Source organism: Poecilia reticulata, linkage group LG1, assembly GCF_000633615.1.
Source record: "Poecilia reticulata strain Guanapo linkage group LG1, Guppy_female_1.0+MT, whole genome shotgun sequence".
NCBI classification, from domain to species: Eukaryota; Metazoa; Chordata; class Actinopteri; order Cyprinodontiformes; family Poeciliidae; genus Poecilia; species Poecilia reticulata.
In genome coordinates this window covers 9,887,504-9,910,241 of record NC_024331.1, presented here as the reverse complement: position 1 = coordinate 9,910,241, position 22,738 = coordinate 9,887,504, and the positions used below count along the sequence as shown (strand labels likewise).

At 39.0% G+C, this 22,738-nt stretch overlaps 1 protein-coding gene across 1 annotated transcript in view; it reads left to right on the top strand.

Moving 5' to 3' along the window:
• The first annotated feature begins 2,337 nt into the window (after positions 1-2,337).
• Positions 2,338-22,738, top strand: part of gcgrb (glucagon receptor b) — a 55,178-nt gene continuing 34,777 nt past the window's right edge. Inside the window, exon 1 of the mRNA XM_008424176.2 lies at positions 2,338-2,855. The gene's annotated coding sequence lies outside the window, so the exon portion shown is untranslated. The remainder of the gene's footprint in view (positions 2,856-22,738) is intronic.

Below are 22,738 nucleotides of genomic sequence, written 5' to 3'. Positions count from 1 at the left end.
GTGCAGCTGCCTATTTTGCATAAAAGCCCAACGTCTTTGCCAGAAATCCTGAACTTAAAGCTTTTTGCTATTGCTTTTTCATCTCTTATTCTCTTATCATCTTTATGTGCTGCTATACCGCTTTCCTCCCTTTAAACACAGTAACATTTAAAAACCACAGAGTTCGTTGGAGGGAATGCTTCCTGGCAGGAGTCATATGGTGTCGCTGGGTTTTCTTTTTGATGCTGAAAAAAAGCTCGGCGCGTTGATAACCTGACGTGAGATAACTTTTAACCTCCTTATCTGACGTTGCATACCAGCGATCCAGCTATCTAAGAGTGTCTTCAGTCTTTCCCCAAGTTCTGACTGTTTTTCTCGGTTCCGATGCCACATTGTTCTCCGTCTTGCCTGCAACCGCTGAAATATTCAATGCAACGTTGTGCCTACAAACTTAGGAGCGTATTTATGTGCATGATGAATAACCACAGCCTCCATGTTGATGTAGAAATTGAACAATATGCAAATAGGAAGAGCAAAGGGTTGCTTTAATGACCTTTAAAAGAGATCTGTCTAATTTATATATGTGAAACTGCGTGTAAATATATAGAGGGCGAAGAAAAATGACAGTCTGTTGGGCACTTTCTTTTTAATTTAATGTGGTGTTATTTTCCTTTTTTTCTTTACACAAACATCTGGAGATTAACATAAAAAAGAGGCTTTAGACTTTAAAATGCTTTTTTGACCTCTTTGGTATTACTATCGGTTGTGCACCGTTACGGCTGAATACTTTGGAAGTCTACGCAGCAAATCTTTGCACTGGTGCGCCTTTCTTTCGCCTCACTTCATATTCTTGAGCCAAACAAGCGACACGCTCGTTCTTCCCGTTGCTGCACCTTCGAGACGGAAACACCGAGCAGCAGGCATGATCGTGCAGCATGATCGGAGCCTTTTGAAAGGTGACCCCATCCTGCTCTTCCATATGGCTAACATCTGTTCCACCTGAATGACTGCACAAACTGCTGCGAGCTCTACGCTGCCAGGAGTTTTCAGAAAACGCAGCACAACACTGTGTGGAGCTTGTAGGAGTTTCTGTGGATCATGCTGATGCTTTTGTTTTGCTGATTCTGCCCACTGCGCCGCGACGACTGCAGCTTACACCCACCTGGGAGAAAGCAGTTCAAAGACGCCCTCCACCCACATTATCTCACCTTTTTTTTTTTTTTTTTAAATCACATTTTCTCATAGGGGACTCTATATAATCTCTTTCTTCACCATGAAGGAATGTCTTTCAGTATTATTAATCAAGGACCTAAGGTCAGTTTTTTTAGGACAGTTGGAACAAGCACAACATTACCTCTCTTGAGTCAAAAAGGAGAAAAAAGTGATTAATTTATATTCATTTGGAGTCAAACTCAGAGTTATGTGAAGCTTTCGGGTTTTAGGACCTTTACAGGAAGCTGAAGTCATCCATTTCACAAAAAAGAGACAAACTGGTAACATTTCCCGTCTTACAGCAGATTTTCCCAGCTGCAGGCTTTTCATCCTCACAATGAGTCAGTTTTCACAATTTCAGATCATTTTACAGAAAGAAACCTGAGGCGGGAAGGCGAGCAGCTTCAGGATGAATTGATTCACCACATAAATCTATACTTAGCTTTACATTAGTGTTAAGATGTTTATTATTGATTGATTATTTTCAGATTTTACTAAGAAACTGCTTTTTTTTGGTTATAGTTGTTGATATGAGTAAACATTTATTTTTCTTCAAAGCTTCTGCCCTTATTTCAGCTGGAAAGTAATGTGACTGTTAGTATTATTGGAAGCTAAACTTCAGCGTATTGAGAAATTTGCATCAGATGTTGACCTATTTAAGCATTTTATATGCAACTGTAGTATTATGAGGACTTTATTTACACTTTATGCCTTAATGTCAAACTCAAGCTTACTCTGCTGCCCCCAACCTCACACTGAATTATTTATTGACAGCATGTGAACCCATATTGCATACTATTATGTACAATATCTTGTGTCGCAAGTGGAACCGACCTCACATAAATTATGCATTTTGCATAATGTACGTTCTATTCATTTAGTGGTTTTCAGAGAAATTTMAATTTTTATGCTTTTGGTTTAATGTCATTTAATAATGACTGACTGCACCTTAATTTCATAGTAATTTGTATGACATAAGTCATGTTTGTTGACAGCAGTGCCTCTATTATATTCTATTCTATTCTATTCTATTCTATTCTATTCTATTCTATTCTATTCTATTCTATTCTCCTGGCAGTAATCTATTCTATGAATGACCTCAAATATGTTTGCTGGTAAAAAAAAAAAAAAGTGAAATAAATAAACAAGTGTCCAAAAACAACGAAAATAATTCACATACTGTGAATTATGAACATTATTTATTTCATCCTACGGAGTCATTTAAGTGCATTATTTTGAAAGAGTAAACCGGAAGTGATCGTGCATCTTTTCAGCGGCTTTGTGCAGATGGTGGAAACACCGACACCTCAGCATTCAGGCGCTCTCAGTCCGACTCAGTCCACTCTCCGGGTCAGCAACAGGAGCGAGAATTAATTTAGAAACGCAAGTCTTAATTAATAAACAGAGCAACAAAACTAAAAATAAAAAATATATATACAATAAGAAGTTGGGCTTTATCTCGTTGGATCAGAGACTATCTGTATCATCACAAGACTTTTTCCTTTCTTTCTTTCTCTCATTCTTTCTTGTACTTGTTCATCCTGAACTGGGTTGGATGCGCTCTGGTTCTGCGGACTCTGCCTGCTGTGATGGACCGGCCCGGGAGCTGAACAGTGGGCTTGGTGGGGCTGCCAGGTGCGCACGACGAGGTCTAAACCCCAAAGGTAAAGAAACAAGCAGCTTTCTCTTTCTTTTTTTTTTTTTTGTACCTGCTTATTGCGCTCCTAAAATCCGTTCATTCATTCGTCTTTGTCGAGACGCATCGTTTTTTCTGGAAACCTTCTTAAACTTTTGATTCTCTTGAGATGCTGAACTTTTTTTTTTTCACTTTTTTTTTGGCAGTGCTTTAAAAGCTTTTCATGTTTTCATGTAAACAGTACAAATATGAATCATATTTCTGCCTGTACTCTTGGCCCACTGTGGCTGACTCGCTTCTGTAATCGCTGCTGGATGGATGCGCGCATTCTTCTTACACTTTAAGTTCCAACTGGCCTCTTGACAAATATTTCGATAATTTATTGACATCTGAATGTTTAGGGGKTTTTTTTTCTTCCAAGTGATATTTATCTGCGTGCCTTAATGCTAAAGAGACAACCCTGCGTGTTGCAACCAAGCTGTTTTCTCAGATGTGATAACAAATGCTGGACTTTTAACGAGTCCATTGATGCTGTTACGGGTTGCTTGTTAAAACTTTTACTGCTAACATTTGTTTTCCTGCAGGACCTACAGACTTAAAATGAGCTTACAAACATTCATGTGTTTGTGCATGTTTTCAGCCGGCTATGGTATTTATTTTTCAATTTTCAGCAAACACGAGCTCCTTCCTTTTTTTTTTTTTTTTTTTTTTTTTTCCCAGACGTAATGTCTTGTGACCCATAACTCATTCTTCATCTATCAAGGCAGGCAATCTCTGCCATGCTTCTTTTCTCATCTGAACCGTGCAGAGAAGAGTTATGCATGCATCTGTCAGTAGAGTCTGCAGTGTAGGTTATCTTCAGGTCCTCACAGCAGCAGCAGCAGCCACCAACAGTAAAACAAATCAGAAATGTCCCCCTCAGCATCTTCTTAGTTAATCCACAGCCAATAAGAAATAAGGGTTTCCAGCAAGGCTTCTCTGGAGACTCATGAAACTTAAAAAAGGTTCAAAGCAGTCTGCCTTAAATTCTACAAAAAAATAATAATAATACGTTGAGCTGCTCAACAAAATTTTATTAAGTGCTTTGTACTTTTACATTTTTTTTAGCGTTTTCTAAGTAACACAAGCAAAGTCGTCATGTAAATATTACATGTAAAACATATTTAGAACGTTCCACATTTTACCATTTAGGGTATTTTACCCTCAAACAAATACAAAGCAGTACAGTTTTTTGTTTCTTGTCTATTCTTTTTAAATTTGTTGATTATAAATCTACATTTGTTCATGTCTCTAAGCTGTGTTTGTGTCACTTGACAACGAAGGATAGAAATTCTCACACAACTGGCTGGATGTCTCAACCATTTTATTTTAAAATGCTACTCATGAAACYGATACATCTTGATGTGGCTTAAGTAAAGGAAGCATAACAACATTTTATTTAATGTGATTTTCATGTGTAAAATTTGGTAAACTTTGGTTTCCAAGCAAACCAAAGCATGCGAAACGTATGGCTGTGCATTCGTTTTTGAACTTTGGAATCACATTGATTTAAAACTTAATGAGCCTTAAAGAGCTGGGGACACATAGCTTTTTACACCAATTTAGCCTAAACTGACTTGTTGCTGGTGTATTCAGTTGACACCTTTTGTATTTAACCCTTTGATTATATGCACACGTTCCTAATTCGTCTCTACTTCCATATCTTCAAACATGCCGTTTACATCCTAGTGCTGGACAATATCATGATATAAGTATTTCATATCAGTTGATATCAGTAATTACTGATTAGTTTTTATTCTAAATATCTAAAGTACTAAAAAAGCTGGTGACATGCACTGTTCTGTTTTATCAATAGTTTTCTCTTGCACTGTTGGACTCATTTTCCTCTTTCTCTCCACMMTGTTGTTTTTTTATTTGTAAGCAATTAAGAGTCACAGTGGTGAAACCTCAAGCTGCTGCTGCTGCACAAGTTATTCAATAAGTTGTTGCTAGGTAACCAAAGAGTGAGCGAGCTAGTTGATGCTCCAGGCCTTGCTTCACTCTCAGTGAGAGGTCGAGTGGCTCAAGCCTTTCCTCTTCCTACATCCCCCAGAATGCTGTGCGGTTCTGGATTGGAGTATATAGAAAGTTCTGTATACTCCAAAGTTCTGTCTATATACATATATATATATACTATGGATTTATTGCTCAGCCCAGCCCAATGTGCTTAAATATACTGCTATTATAATAAATTATCATAGAAATGAAAAAAATCTCATGTATAATTTTAATTTACTGGAGACTTCACATTACCCCGCATATATACATATATGAAATATAGGAGATTATGACTCTAATCACACAAACAAACAAACACCCAATGACTTCTTGCTGGTATAATTTATCAGATTCTTTACTTTAGAGTAAACTTTTACTAGATTAAATGACTGTAAAATCATTGGCTGTCAAACGTTTGTGCAAGCCTCGTGCGGAAGATGACTTCTTTTCCCAAAAAATCTAGACACAGAAACACAAGAACTGCAAATAAACAGAAAGGCAACGGTGAGAAATGACCAGCACTCACGGTCTGTGTACATGTTCACTCTTGCTACCGAGAGTCTTCATCTCTAAGTTAATTTTCTCCTTCAAGCCAGGTACTTGTTCAAGGTCACTTAAAAGCAATCTGCTACGTCTTTCGGCCGTGAATAATTTGATCACCAAAAGTCTCCCTCCGTATTTGTGTTTTCCTTAAATGAAACTCTTCCCCTTCCCTTCAAATCTTCTCGTCTCTGTCTGCTTTCCTTCACAGTAAGCCAAACTCCTCTTCCCCCCCAGGCTCTTTGTTTTCCCTCCAGACATCAGACGTCTCTTTGTAATGGCGTGGGGTCCACGGGATTTTATTTATCTGGTCAGTATGGACCCGCTGAGGGAACATTTGCAAAAGGACAGATATTGATTCAAAGAGGCTGGTCTACAAACATGTAACAGGGTGAAATGAGATAATGACTTTTTTCCATTAACTTCTACCAACTGACCTAAAAGCACAAGGTTTCAGTGGAAGTTTTTCAGTCGATATGGACAACAACAACAGGCTGTTGTGAAATAAAGACAAGGCGAGTCTTAATCGGCTGTCTGACTTTTGATTTATATAATCTTACTTCTGAATGCAGGTTAAATAACTTTTCTGAGCATTTTCTGCCTTTGACTTGTGTCAGACCTGCTTAGTATTTCTCTCTTAATGCAATCCACTGATGAGCGTAATAAAAAAAATGTAATATGYATTCAGTCAAGGATAAAATTTGTCACTAAAACCTCATAAATCCTTTGACTATCTACTACAACCTTGATGTTTTACACAGATGCTCAGATCTTCTAAGGACTCTGGTCAGAATACCTGCTTTCTTTGGGTTGCCAGTTTGTAAAAATACACCAGCAATACTAAGAGCGGTGCCGGGATTTAATTGCGAAGATTAATAAATGTGCTTGTGCTCAAGGTTACTTAATCGGTTTRTTCATAGAAATGTGTCCAAGGGGGAATATGAGTTTTACGTGTAGGTGGGGGAAACCTGATTACACCATAAAAAAACCTATTATAAAGCCTCCTGATGTTACTGCTGCTGCTGATCCAGACTGAGTAGGAAGCCTCAATGCATAAAAACAACAGCATGTCAGAATTATAAGAAAACAGCCATCAATTGCACGATAAAACCGTGGGATGACGGCYCTGCCTGACACCCTTCACGATCGGCTGCAGCTACAACAAACCTTAACTTCGCGCACACTTTTCCTTTCCATTTGAAACACCTTGGACTTTCTTATCACTGGAAAATCCGTGGACATGGGATGGTTTTTCATTTAGTACAAAACRAGGATRTTTGACMTTGAACTGAACAACACAAGTGGCAAGTGGGGCGATTGTGGTAGGAGCTTGTCCTGTGATCGGTAGCTTACCTGCTTGTGGTGGTCAKAGCGCCGGTGCATGGCAGCCTGGTTTGTTTCAGACTGCCCTGGGCAGATGTGGCTACAATGTAGCCTCCACCATCAGCGAGTGAATGAGKGAATGTAGTGTGAAATGCTTGGAGTCCTCTGGACTAGACAAAGCGCTCTACAAGAACCTATAGAAGGAAATTGATTTAACCTGATAGCTTCTTTCTGTCGGGGTAGGCTTAAACTACTCCGCTTGTAGAAATAAASAAACAAAAACTATTTCCATAAAATCAATGACTGTGTGTGTCCGGGTAATAGGCTGTATTATTTCAGCCACAGAAGCGCAAGGACGGCACTTTGTTGCTTTTTTTCATTCATGCTTGACATTGTAAGCCACACTAGGAGGATGATGTAAACACCCACTGACACGACGGCGCTCACTTGAGCAGCCGGTTTCCGCCGAGTCCCACTGCGTGCTTCTGATCACAGAGCGGAAATAAAGCCGCTTGATAGGAGCGTAATTAATGAATGAAAGTCTTGCATGAAGATTGATATCTCAAACAGTCAGTACGTCGGCTTGCTACCGAAGTCTTTCATTCTCCTCTGCAGCCAGCATGCGCAGCAGAGCAAAGTCATTACTGAAATCCTGCTTCGAGAATAAATGAAGAATAATAAAAGAAAAATGCACACACACACACACACACACGCCCCCCCCCCCCCCACACACACACACACACCCACCCGCACACACACAACACATGCAATATTTGATAGGTTTGTGGGTAAAAAAATCACAAATTTGATCTTTGCAAAGTTGATCTGTGCTTCTTGCAGAAACTCCACGATTTCTAACAATGCGATGCCATCCCCATAAAAAATGGCATAAATCTAAAAGGCAGATGTGCATATTTAATGCCAATTTTCTTTTGTGGGCTCCTGCATTTGATCTGCTTGTTATTTATTTATTAGTGTTGGTTAAATTACAGGGTGAATGGAAAAAAAAGCCCATGGGCTTGTCTGTATCCTGCACATCCTCATGCATGTACAGTAACGAAGCAGCTGGATGACAGGGATTCCCTGCTGAAGCTCCTGCTTGCCAAAAGTCTCTAACATGAAATAAAGTTATGTACAGTGATGTAAAAAAAAAAGTATTTCCTCCTTTGCAAATGTCTTCTGCTTTGTTTTCTCTTCTTATCTTTTTTGCCCCTWATCAGCAAATTTTTATGTCAAACAAACATAGCCTAAGTAAACACACAACATGGTTTTTAAATAGAAAGAAGTGATTAAAAAGTGAACAACCATCACTTGGTATTAATCTTTTTACATTTGGATTATTTTCAATGTTGGGAATAAAAAGTGAAAGCAGATTAACAGCTTGTACTCTTTGTCTGTTTTTGGATTCATGTATCCATTTTGTTTGGACTCTGGACTTGCAGGCACTGACCAGTTTACTTTAAAAAAGTTATCCAGRCCAACCTGGCTTTATGTTAAAAGTATTTACCCCCCTAAAGCTAGTAATAGTTGTGTCACCTTCACAAGTAACAGCTACCTTTATGTGCAGTTTATTAACCTGATCTATGGTTCCTTWATTGACGGAACCATATGGTCTTAAGGCAAACGTGGTTTGGTTCCTTTATTGAACCAAAACCTTTTATATCTACATTAAAGGCAGGTTGTGCAGGTGGTGAAGTGCCAAAGCATTTCCCTGCTTTCACACTATCACCACCAACTCTGACTCTGCCATATTAACATACAACTTCCAAAAACATCTACTTTTAYCACATTTGTTCACAGTAATTTCTCAAAGGTCTGGGAGATCACCAAGATGCTTTTTTTTTGTTGTTTTTTTCTGGCAGAAGTGATTGAGGCTCTTGTTTTGTTCTTGGTCAGCAGCGGTTTTCACCTTGCAACTCTTCCATGGGCGCCATTTTTGCCCAGTTTCTTAGTCTCTTCTTCTGGTCAGTGAACTTCTTAGATGTGCTAAGCAAAGTCTGCAGTGCTTCAGATATTCTTGGCCACTTTGCTACCTCCCGGAGGGTTTCCTTTAAGCTTCGTGGCCGCTCCATGTTTCGTCCATTGGCAGATTGTGGCTCTTACTGTGACCTTCTGGAGTTCAAAAACACTTAGGCTTTCTCTTTCCATCCTGAGAATTTGTTTCTGTGTTCTCTCTTGAACGTCCTGTGATTGAGGCTGGATTGTGTTGCTAGTTCACGTGTTCGGATAAGTTTTACTTGGTCAAAGCCGTCACTCTACGGATCAGGCATTAAGGAGGCCATTGTGCTGCTACTGAAACCGCCTGTCTGAAAAATGTTTTTAATCGCAAGTCATGACTTAGCAGTCGGTGGGGCATCTCTCCTTCACACGAGGTCCAGGTGGTCTGAAAGCTTTTTGTCTTAGTAAATTAACGCCGTGTTTGATTTTGAACATTCAAGTTTGCCAAAAAGGCAAAAACAGAAGAGTCTGCAAAGGGAGCAAAGACTTTTTCACTGTACGACATGTATGTAGCGGTTTCATATGGAGACTGGAGACTAAACACACACCGTTGTATGTTGAGAACAGGATGGTGTCAGTGTGTATATTTTTTATGCGGGCGTGCCAAAAGATGGTCTGCTCTATCAACACGCTACTTTATTTAATCAACACGAGCCGAGCCCGTTTCCCGACGCAGCCTTTGTTGAAAGAGCTGACTTGTTTTGCTAAAATAAAGTTTCCAAGCATGACATGAACAAACTGAAGGTCCGTGAAAATCCGATGGAAAAAAAAACAGCAGCTGCTAAATGGTTGTTGGACATGGTTTACTTTCATAAACTTTAGCTAAAGCTAATATTTTCTTTACAGTTTCTAATAAAAATGCATTAAGTGTGTTTTTCTTTTTCAAWATGCTCTTTATCCACTGGGTCTGATTTTATCTAGCTTGTATTACAGRCTCACTTGATTTAGATCTGCCGGCATTGTAGGTGGAGCGCCAATTATACTTTGTTGTTACTTCACTGCCTTGGGGTTTTCTGATTAAGAGGAAGTTTTGATCTTAATAAAATCTTAATACATATGCTTTGCTCATGTTTGATAATTGGCCCAACCCAAGAGGGACAAGCCAAGTTTGCTTTGCCATTGTTTTCGTAAACCTCTGAGACTTTCCTGGAAAAAAAGAATTGGAACCCAATTGCCGAAAAATAAGCCATACACGCTCTGTAATTTTCCCATCAAGAATTATTGATTATATAATATAACTCTCTATATATAAGATAACTTTACATTTTCATCATCTTAAGACTCCTGCTTTGTTCTCTGTTACTTTGCTGTTGTTGCTTCTTTCAACACTGACATTAAAACTAGTATCTTTGAAAAAGTTGTTAGAGAAATGATAAAAGGCACTAAGTATAATTGCATACTCATGTCAGTGTTACAGTGTAGTGAACTGAACTTTATGACACCGATTTGCAGTGACCAGCCTGTCAACCTCCCAGGAACAGTCTGACTGCAAAAGTTCACRSATTATTATTTGCAARAATTGCTTTTCTTTGACTGACAGTGAAATTGAAAGACCTGAATTAGGCAATCGGCGTCATTATCTGCTCGCGCCGTTTCTCCAGCTAGTCATCGGCTCCTGAATGATCGTTTTTATGTCACCCTGTTCGCTCAYGGTAAAGGTTAAAAACCTCTTCTCGTTACTCCTTTATTGTTCTGCTGCATGTCTTACTTTATCCCTTTCCTTTTTGATTGCATTATCTCCTCACTCCACATTAGCCGTCTCTCCATCCTCTACTACACTCASCCACTCGTCTTGCAAAGCCTCCTCTCAAATTACCTCAATCCTAAACTCCCCACATTTTCTCTGTCTCATCCTTGGAGCATATAATTGAACTTCTCCTTCCTCCGCCCRGTCCACAAAATTCAATAGATGCCGTATGCATATGTGTGTGTGTGTGCGTGTGTGTGAGAGAGTATGTATTCATCGTGTTCTGTATTTAAATATTATAGGCTCATCTCATTTTTTGTGTGCGTGTGTGACTTGGGTCTTAAATTTTATTTGATCATATCAGATTAGTGTTCATCATGTGCTTCAACATAAATGATGTGTGATGAGATTTAATATGACAATATTTGAAGCGTGAGGAGAAAGACTGCACAGAAAAAGAGATAGCCAAGTGCTGAGCAGAGAAACCAAAGTAAATGCTGAAAATGGCATTTTATCCTGATGTTTAACTCTGACTGTGAAGTGGGTTTTGCTATCAAAATGTTCCACAATCCACTAGATGTAAAACTATGGGAGCAAAGTCGTTAGAGAATTAAAGTATATTGCAAACTAAAATTGTACATTCAGGAGCAAACCTTAAAGCTAAAAATAAGCAAATGCTATCACATAATTTGCAGATATATATTCATGAGAAGAGCTGTGACTGTAGGCCAAATTGTGACTAAGCCAGCTTTTAAAAAGTAACTTCAAATCCACAGATCTTGCAGAAGATACATTTCAGCTTTCGTCTAGTTGTGTTTGACTGATAACCCAGTTTAGGTAATTTGATTACATCTGTGATGTTACAGAAGCGCAGTCCGCCTGCTGATTGCTCAGCTGACGGCCCACTTGTTTGTTTGCATGTTAAGTGGATAATATGTGGCAGGTGTGACTTGTCGTTGCTAGGCTGGCCTGCTTGCAATCAAATTAGCCTGGCATATTGTGCTAATACCAGCTGTAAACAGGGCAGAGGAAACACAGGGGAAATAACTGAACTGGACGATAATAGAAAAGMACATGGGTGAGGTTAGCTTAGCGGGAAACCAAGCTAACCTCAGATGAGAAACACTTTCACTGCAAATCAATATTTCTGAACTCATACAGACAGWTKGGTGAATCATGGACGTTGATTTTGTATATTTGCACAAAACTCAATGTCAGTTTCTTTTTGTGTTTTTTTTGTCTTAAAGTTGCATAAACAGTTTATGATAAGTCAGGAGGTATCACACGTGTGATTTTGGCAATTACATCACTTGCAAAACCCTCCTCTGTTAGAAAAGTAGGAATTACTCTTCAATTGAATTTAACCCTTTCATGCATGAATTATGATCCTTTGTGTCAGGATTTTTTTCAATATTTTTAATTTTAAGTCGTAAAAATAAGTAGGAAAAAAAATCTTGTAATTTTTTTTTTTAGGTGATCAATTGTAATTTTCTCCAAATACAAAGTTGTTATTTGAAAAATACATCAGTAGTATTGGTCTTTAGGGGTTATCTGATGTCACAATGTGTTTTTTTACCGTCTACAGTAGAAGGAGGGACCGGGTCGGTTGACGTGCTGTTTTGTCTGTCGCCCATATTGGATTTAACAAAAATAATTTCTTGCATTTGCAAGAAATTATTTTCCAGTAGTTGATGGTTTATCTTGTGATGCATTAGTGTCCTCTGCAGTAGTCTGTGTGCATTTATAACATAAAAATCCACAAGAAGCACAAGAAAATGGCTTTTAGACAGCTGTCCATTCTAGTGACCGCTATGCATGAAAGGGTTAATGGACCTCAAACAGTTAAAGGCAAACTTGTGGCCAAATAACGAGGAAACGCAAGAGAATATGAGCGGATTGCATGTAGCGTCGCTGCAAAAGGTTGCATTGTCAAGTAAGCATGCAGACATCCTTTGAGGCRAAAGGAGCACTTTTCCTGCAGCTTGTCGTGTCCCTGTAAATGTTCTTCACTGAGTGCAGTCAATGGACCATTGGACTCAATGGGGGGAAAGCGATTTAAAGCTGGCGAGCAATCCACAGCCTCAGAGCTGATCCATTATACATGAGGAGCTAATTTATAATATGATCCACTGTGCTTTGCCCAAAGGAAACAAAAAAAAAAAAAAACGAAGACGGAAAGAGAGAAGAGTGGGAAGAATGATGAGTTCAGTTGGTACTGAACTCATCTGTACAAACTGATGAGCTTCAGCCTYACTTCTGAGGCTGAAGTGAGTCACCTTCTTCACGGCACAAAGACAACCTGCTCTTGGTTTGTCACGAAAAATCCCCGTCTTACAACCTGCTGTCTGCTGTGTTTTTCCACCTTTTTTTCCCCCCACTGTTATTTTCAGTGCCATCATTTTTAAATCAGATAAGCATATTAAAGAGTTATCTCACTAATTAGCTTGTCAAAATTATTCAAATCCAGCAACATCCAAGACAGAGCTGGACTCTTTAGGAGCATAAAATACAAGAGCAACCGAGGCCTGATAACGTTTGGCTTCCTGGCTTTTGTTGACACACTCGGGCGTTCTTTACCCCACAGAGGCCCGCCTGGAGGCAGACTGGATGTTGATGGCTGTCAGAAACATACGTTTTTACAACCGTGTAAGGCGTCTCACAGTAAACTGCTTTGTATCTGACACCGAGCTGATGAGGCGGAGAGTCGGCGCAGACAGTTGTGAGGACGAGCAAAGTTGTGTGGCAGCCGTCCTGGTGAAGAATATTTGTAGGATTTGTATGGTATCTTAAAAATATTTTCAATCAAGCACCAACTCCAGTGGGCTTATTTTATGTTTTCCACATTGGCGTTAGTGATTTTGTAAAACATACGTATGCCCCCTTAAGTAAAAACTCATGATTCCCATATTTATGAATTTTTGATTTTCCCCCGTAAAGTATTAAATATAACAATCAAATTTAACGCCAACTAACCTGGTACGCTCACACGTCATGARATTTCTCATTGATTATCCATTTAAAAGTTTATTTCTTTCCTTTTTTGCCAATGAAAATGTCAGAAGGCACAGGAAGGACATATATTCTTTATTCATTATGAAAACATTTTTAGTCCTCAATTTTTTTTGTTTTGTTTTTGAAGTATGAGTCTAGTCAAAAATGGATGGAAAATCAATGACAACTTCAGTATGAATTCAATTTCATTAAAATCCAAAGAACAGGATGCGCCCTGCTCTGGACATCATTTAAAGTGGACGTTGCTYAAAGTCTTGCCAGCTGCACACGGATCATTTTGGTCAAAGCCGCCGGGTCGGCTGAGGGGTTACCCTTTTATCAAAATGCAATTGATAAAAGGGTTCTAAAGCTTTAAATTATACAAAGCTATTCACAGCGGATGCCATGATAAAATATAAACGTAGGAAGTAAGCAATTATACAATTTTATGTTTTAGCAATGCATGGTACTGACCACGAGTAATTGGTGATAAAATAACTCATCATTGAATGCTCATGCAGTMCTGTGTGTGGGCACATGAAGGATTTTKAATCGATTCCATCTYTCCGTGATGCACAAATGATTTCATCAGACGCAGGAAATGAGTGTTCAGCATCGAGATCTTTGAGGCACACTGGTGATGATCGTCTACGCTTTGATGAMATTTGTTTCGACTGGAAACTTGACTTGTGTGGCGCACCGGGTGTTCAGTTTGAACCATTATGCACAAGCCAGGTGAGATTAGGGTAGAATATTTATAATTTAACAGGTGAACAATTAACCTGTAGGGTTACACTTTGAGCTCTACGTTGTTTTTCAACTCCTTATGTTTTAGTCATGCTGTCCCAACCGGCTCCTCTGGTTGGGACAACCATTGCAGTTGTTCAAAGGAACAGCAATGTCCTCAGTCTGTTGCAAGTTTTGAAGGTATTTCAAAGTGATATAAAGCGTTGTTATCCTGGCAGCTGATTGGGTGACCTGTGGTGATGAAGGGACGGATGTAAGAAGCAACCAGAGAAGCAATTCTCRATTGTTGTGGACGGACTTTAAAAAGGTTCAAGAAAATATGACACTAAGARCATTGTGGTGAACCAGGCAGGATGGATCCWTTTTTTTTTTTTGCAGCTGGAAGTTATTTCCGTCAGATCAGGTGATGTTTCCTGKTGGTRACGTGATACCCGGTGYGATCTTCAGCTGCTGTAACTCYTCTGCTTTTCAAGAGTTTCATATGATTTGCTTTTAAATATGGTTTACTGCAAACCTGAATTTTAACGGTCATCCCTGTCGCYAAACCAGGCATTTGCGTCCACTTAGCTGACACTCCTGGGATGTTGTTGTCTTCTTTGAACCCTGTAAAGCTGAGAGATGAAATCCGGTAGAGGATTCTGTTGGGCTTGAACTCCTGATTATTGAGCTGCTTCCCTGTGATTGGCTGTTCCACCGTTTGTGTTGACAGGTGAATAATGTGTATGTGTGTGTGTGTGTGTGTGTGTGTGTGTGTGTGTGTGTGTGTGTGTGTGTGTGTGTGGGTGTGTGTGTGTGTGTGTTTTATGAAGCGTCTGTTGTGTGTTTCATTGAGCAATTTGCATATTTATGTACAGAATATCAATTTAATGGTTCAGAGCATCTTCAGACAATCTGTGAAGAAGTGTTACACAATGCCTCATACCTTTAATTTACTCAAAGGATGTTCTGAAGAGGTCATCACCAAAATGTCATTATGCATTAACAATTAGATTAAATTMATATTTTATTCAAAAACACTAAGGGTCTTTGGATATTTTCTCCTTCAGTCAACTGCATTTTTCTACCATTTTATTGGAAAGSTGATCAACTGAACGATGATGCACATTTCAGGTTGTGTTTTATTTTTATTTTTTATTATTCAGGCATAATCTTAAAAAACTGCTCATTATGTGCTTTAATTTTATAGCCTGACATTTTGTCCTTTGTTTCACTWGTGTGAAAAATAAGWATYCTATTSTTTATGCAGTAGGAATAATRCTCTTATTCTGTCTTACCCGAGAATCTGAACAGAGTGTAAAGATGTCCAGTCAAGCTGCTTGTAGGATGAACAGTGAAAGCCTGAAACGGACAGATTAGGAATCCAAATCTTGCTGGAATGAGACATTTGCAGATGGTTTGAGACGAAAAAGCATCAGCCAAGTCTTTGTTGGCCTCCTGGCCTCTTGAATTACATTGTCTTGTGTTAGAATATTTCTGAATAATGTGAGAAATGGAAATCATTTATCATTGTGGCAGTCAGTTTYTTTCATTATTTTCTTCCAGTAGATTTACTTCGCTGTCTGTTTCGTGTTGASGGAAAGACATCRCATCTTTGATATAACAATAGTTTATATTTTTAATTCTGACACCAACAAGATGYGAGTACATAGGAACATTGCTTGGTAGCAAGTGTGTATTTTTATTTATTWWTTTTTTTTATTTGATTCGTTTAGTTTAATGGGATAACGACAGAAACCAGTGGTCAGATCCCTGACAGGCAAAACAAAGTGCTCATGTTACACTGCCGGGAAACATTTGTCTTGTTTTGCTTTCTTTCTCCTCTAGCAATCTGTCAATATATCTGTCTTCTTATGTAGCAGCTGTTCATTTTGATGCGTGGCAGACAAAATAAATTCTTTCTAAACAAGATCTGGAAATGGAAAAAGGAAGAAGCAACAGTTACCGCCGACCGGGGAGAGAGGCGGGTTTTATTAGATATCTGTTGTGTTTGGGGGAAAAAAAAAAGAGAGAGAAATGTGACACAAATAACAAGGTGGAATATGTGTGAGATAATAACTGAACTAAATCTTTTGGGACTGCAGTCTGAGAGGGAGAGAGAGAAATATTATTTTGTCTCTTGTGCATTTAATCCATCCGGTCTGAGTGCCTGTAGGTATCTGCTGAAAGCCTGAATGTTTCTTTTTGTCTTTGTCACCAAAGTATGACAGAATTGAGGCGTCATCCCCACTCGAGCGGCCGACATGTCCTCAGGTCTGGCTCTCATTWTGTCTGAATTATGTTGCACTTCCAGGTCGGTGGCGAGTATTCAGGGACAGCAACGAGCCGTATTGATCTTAAATAACAAGAAGCGATCTGCTTGCAAACGTGAATTGCTTTGTGGGGTTTTTGTGCACTTGTGATGATTAGTTCACTCACTCAGTTGCATTTTCAACAAAAGTCTCCCCTGCAGCAAGAGAACATTTAACTCTAGGCGCGCAGCTCACTGCAGGCATTTTCCATCATTGCGCTCTGGACTCTAAGGTGGATTAAGAGATYGAATAAGATCTGGAGCTTGGAGGTCTAATTGTTTGTTTTTAACAGCTCAGTAAAACCCACTTATAACAAACGTATTGCTTTAAGTCTAACTTCCATAGTAAAGTTGCAGTTTTGATGCAAACATACAATGTCTTCAAAAGCGTTCGTAGTTTTTTTTTTTTTTAGATTTTGTCACCTTACAACCAAAAMCTTTAATGTCTATTTTGGAATAATTCAAGCAAAAATGGTGCATGATTGTAAAGTGTAAGAGGAATGAATGGTTTTCAACATTATTTACAAATAAAACACATGGAAAATGTGGTCTGTATTGCATTCAGTCCCAGTGAGTCAATATTTTTGCAGTGATCACAGCTGTGGCTGTTTCAGGGTATGTTTCTGCCAGCTGTGCACATCTGGAGACTCCATTTCTAGTGCATTCTTTATAGCAGAAGCAACCCAAGATTTGTAGAATGGGATGAAGGGCGTCTTTGAATACTGGTTCTCAAAGTTGGTCAAATATTCTTCATCGGATTTAGTTTTTTTTTGTTGTTTTTTTTTATTATTCTAACACTTGAATTTGCTTTGATCCAGCCAGGTCGAAACCAGCACCTAGTCCTACATTTTGCTTCGTACTGAGGGTCTGGACTCTTAGCTTTTGAGAAACGACTGCCTGCTGTAGACGTGGACTCTGTTGAAGTCTTAAATTTTACCCCATTGCTAACGTTTGTCCATGATGTATGTGACGSGCCAGTTCAGTGCTATGAAGCTTACAATAAATTGCCTGCACCGTAAACAACCATCCTACACTGCAAAGAGAGAAGCGCGGAGATAAAAGGCGTGACTGTTGATGTTAATTCAATATTTGGAAACGTGACCTACACGGACTTCGACTGAACGCCGAAATTGCTAAAACTACAGACAGATTGAAATCTAAAACAATGCAAAAAAAAAAAAAGTGACGTCATCGTTCACAATTTCTCCTTCTGGCTCGGTTGAAAATTCTACCACAGAAATTAAATTCACTTCAATKGGAGAAAGGCCAGATGGAGCGCTGGAGGGAAATGAGAATCGAGCGTAGGGGAGACAGTGACCGGGCTAACTGTGATCCAAACCAAACCATTGTATGATTCATTCACCTTTATCATTTGAGTTCAGGCTAATTCAGAATAGTTTTCTTTTTTTTAATCTGATCTTGGATGTTTCTCTGCCAACAGGAGGCTGCTCAGTGTCAATATTTGCTCACAGCCACTGGTCTGGTCATAGATGCTGACTTTCTGTAGTACAAGGATCAAGATGAAGCTTTGACACGAGACACTGAGGTGTGCTCTGACGTTAAGGGGGAAAGAAGTCATTAAACATCTCACCTCTCGCTCTCGGGTTACTGCGCATGGAGGGTTTGTGTCGTTCCACGCAGAGCGTTAAGTGAAAATCCATTCACCCTTGACAACATGAGGAGAAAGAGACACTGGAGTTATTAAATTATTGTGAGGTCTTGCTGCCAACATTGTTAAGGCTTTCATTTAAAAGCACCTTCTACACCATTCAGATTTATTGGCCTTCCTGATAGAAATGTTCAAAAAGCCTTAAAATAAAATCATCTTTAAATGCAGTGGCATTTTTGTTTTCATTATATCTCTCAAATGCATTTCTCTATCAAAAAGGTTTAGATATTTTCATGCACGCTGGATAAATAACCTTTAATCCGTGCTTTACGGATATTAAGGAGAGTTGGATACTAGTATACTTTGCAGAGTTTCATCAGTTGCATGTATAATTTTTTCATCACTTTGCATTATTGCACCATTTTGTGTTATTTTATCCCATAAGTTTGAGAAAACATGGGGAAGTTTGTGGTTGCAACACAACTAAATGTTGTGAAAAGACATTTTGCAGGACACTCACTGCGTCTGGGATGAGTCGTGATTTATCGGTTTTAAAATGGTTTTTCATATTTTGAATTCTAAAAATATTAAATCATAGTTAAGTAACTCTGCATCATTACCAACACGATCATTATGGAGCCTTAAGACTATACAAGGCTATCCGACTCAAAAATGAGTCTGAAATCTCCGTGGCACAGTGAGGCTTGATAAAAGCTGAAAAGTTTTTTGTCTTTGATGATATGTTGGGTAGAATTAAAACCAATCTTCCACCAGATAAAAAACAAAAACCACCAGCCTCAACTGTACACTTGCTTTTGGAGACTTACTGTTTCCATGTTGGACAAACCTGAACCAGATCCTGAGCTAGTTCACCGTCCTGCAGCACAACTCTTATGACGACGAGCAGATACTTTTAAATGCTAAAGATGGATCGCACAATCGTCATTTGTGTTTAGCAAAATAAATATCTGTAGTCTTGATGCAGTAGAAGAAGCTGACTCTTTACTGGATGAATTTAAACCCGTGGAGGTTTCAGTCCTGATGGTTTTCCAGAGGTGTGTTTGCTGTCACAGTTTTATCTCTGAGCAAATCTGTGTGTCTGGCTCTGCTACACAGTGTCTGTGTGTGACTGCATGGCAGTAAGACAGATAATCATCCTGTGAAGTGGGTCAGCAACATGACTTCATGACCGCCACTGTCTTGTGACCCAGCAATTAACTGTACAGTAGAAATACAATTGAAAATCTAACACACTTACGTAACTGTATGCTTTATTTGGAGAATACGATGCTATTTGTTCAAACTGTAGTTGCAGCTGACTTCTTTCTGTAGGAGGTAAGACGAGGTTTTCTGCATTCAGTGTAGTTTTGAAGTCTTAATAAAATGCGATTGGTATGCAGAATAATTTTTATTCAGAAACTGAACTTGTTGCACAAAAATCTTCCTCACATCTCCCATGATAGAGAGATGCAGGCAGGCAAATGTATGTTTTTGTTAGGAGCTGCAGGTACTTTTCAGTCAGAACAAACGTCTTTGGGATTTTTTCGGGTCCTTTCAAATTTCTGCTTTCAGCTGTTTTTTTTCTGTCAGTGCACCGCATCGATTAGCCTATGTGTGTTTATCCTCTTATCCATCTTCACCATAATTTCCTTTCTTTAATACTACATCACTCTTTCATCTTTCTCCAGAGGGAATCTGAGGCTGGCAGAATAGGGCTAAGCTGTCATGTTGATTTTTTTAATGAAACCACTCATCTTTTCTGTTTTCATACTGACATAAAAGCTAAAAGGAAAGTTAATTTTATATGAATTCATTATTTGTTAAGACAGAAAATGAGAACTTTAAGAATAAGACTCTTTGGTCGTAATAACGCAGTTGTAATTTGAAGATTAAATCTGTGTGGAATCAGATATTCTTTTCCCTGACTGAAAAAAGTCTGTCAGGCTACTGAAGAAAAAATGCCAGTTAAACTAAATCTTTTTGTTTGTTGTCACTATGCTTTATTTTTTTTAAGAGTTTCTCCTTATTTCCTTTTTTCTCAATTTCACATCAGCAGGAAGGAAAAGTACAACCAGTCACACCTGTCAGGTCTGTTTTAGTGCCATTAACACTTGTCTTTCCTTGGTCTGGGTTCCATCATCGCGTTTAAAAAAAACACACACTTGGACGAACAGAGACGGCGGCAGATTTGTCTCATCGTCAAGCGTCTGGGCAGGTTTGATCTGTCAGGATTGCTGCTGCCGGCAAAGCAATACTCCTGCTGAGCCCGTCTCCGCGAATCAGCCCTGAAATAAAAGTTCTCTCACACGGACACATCCTCACACATTTATACAGCTACACTATATCCTTGAAGCTGTTTGGTGTCAATATTTGCTTTGTCATGGCTGCCGCCTCTGTAGCACAGACAAAGCTTCATTAATTAAAGAGGGCGAGACTAAGCGTGGACTGGAGACGGTGAGCCAGCTGTGTGCAAACATTACAGAGGGATGAGGGGATTGGAGATCTTACTGTGCATGGAGAGTTGGTTCACAGTGACTGAGTGACTGCACACACACAGACTGTTAAGTGAAAATCCATCACCCTTAAAAACCGATCAGAGGGAGAACACTTAAGTTATTAAATTACTGTGAACTCGTGCTGGTAAAGGTGTTATGGTTGACACTCATGAGCACACGCAGCGACCTCCGTATGTGTTGACAACCCAGGTAATGATGTTTAAAAGGCCCTAAAATAAACTGATTTTCTGTTGCATTACAAACTCTCTTAATCTCTAAAACCACTGGCACGATTCTCTGAAAAAGAGGTTTGGAGGTTTTCCCTCTTCGTCCTTGGGTCGTCACTCAGTCTGGTTTGAATCAGGTCCAGTCGTTTTACACTTTTGAAACATTGTTTTGCAGTGAATAAGCAGATGATCGGTTGCAGGGTTTACATCTATCTTATGCCAGTTGTTTTGGATGGGCAGCAGGATTGTGTATTAAAAATTAAAGATGGATGGATGGGTCATTTTGGACAGATAATTATTTTCTTGCAGCCATTTTTTGACTTACCAAGCTATGAATTAAATTTTTTTCCCATCATAATCTTTTGCATTTTGAAGAGTGTGTTAGAGAGTCAAGCTTCTGTGTCACCTTATGCTTACATAGCAAGGTGTTCCTATTCATATTTTATTTAGSATCATGTGGATTGCTGGAAGCCTRYGCTTGGTTCCTGGGGAACACGTGGCATCAGGGTGCTTGGTAGGAAAAAGGGAAGCTGGTGAAGGCAGTGTGAGGCTTTGGGCAATCTTCAGTTTAGAGTCATGGGTGCTGCCATGTGAATTTTCCTTCAACACTGACGCCTAGTTCACATGGTGAAGCTTTCAGGGCGATTCTTGTCCTGATTTCCACCTTCTGACAATCTTAAGAATACCCCCATTATCACATGAAGAGATATTCCTGCCGAGTTATTTGTTTCTTGAGATTTCCCGTCTAACATCTAAATGTTGGTGAGTGAAATCGGTTCAGGCGAGGCGAGTCGCTCCACACACCGTAGGACCAAACCTGCTAYGGCTAAGAGTCTTTATCAACAATTTTAAAATCTTGCCTCTTGAACTAGGCATAACCTGAGCAACATTGTAGAAGACATACACATTTTATTTCCTGATGTCTAAATCATCCTTCTAATGCAATGCACATTTAAAGAAAGACCTAATGGTCCAAAATAACTTAAAGAGTGCAACAAAGTTAAGATGTTAACTTTGGCAAGAATTTCCCAAGATTTTCTCCCAGTTAAGCATCTGTGGGTCATTCTAGACAAAAGAGTCAGGTCTGCTGTATGTATGCCAYGAGCTACATCTTTCAGAGGCTAAAGTTTAAAGCTTAATTACTCCAGCTTAACCTCTGGGGTTCAAGGGTCAGGCCAGCAAACTCTTATCAGGTGGTCTTAATATTATGCCTGATAAGGGGATATTAAGTTGGCCTATTCCAGCTTTGTGTAAATGTTTATTTGAAAATTTAAATGCGGTGTTTTAAATGTTTGCTCATTTTGTTCGTTTAGATTTAGCCACATTATACGTTTGTGTCTCTGAATGTTTAAGATCTCATTTAGATACCTTGTTGTTATTGATTTCTCTGCAGGGAAAACCCTCTTAGGAATGACTTTTTTAACTTCTGCAGTATTTTGGGTTCACAGCTTCATGAAATGAGGAAGTAATAATAACAAACATCACTTCCATTCTTTCCAAATGTTACACTCGGATCTTCCTGTCAGCTTTATGTCTCGTCTTTAATGAATTATTTAACCCTTTTATTTGTAAGTGCAAAGCACACCGCGCACCGTTTAGAAGCAACAAAGTCACTGCACAGATAATGCTGTGTTTTCATATTTCCTGTGTTACACACGTGGAAACTGTTGTCTGTTTATTGGTCAAGATGTTTATGCATAATGTATTAGTTAATAAATTAATTATTATGAATGAAATTAGCACATGTGAATGGCTGGAGAGACCAGATGATCCAGTTGTTTATCTGGCATTTCATCATCGCACGCGCCTTGCTGGCTTCTCCAAGAGCCTCTGCACACGGCAGCTAATCTCTCCACTGTACAGAAATGTACATTTGAATTTCTAATCGAGTCACTTGAGTCCAATTTTAGAGTAAAAGAGTACTGAAATACCAGCTGCTAGCACTACAGATGGCGTTTTATATATATATA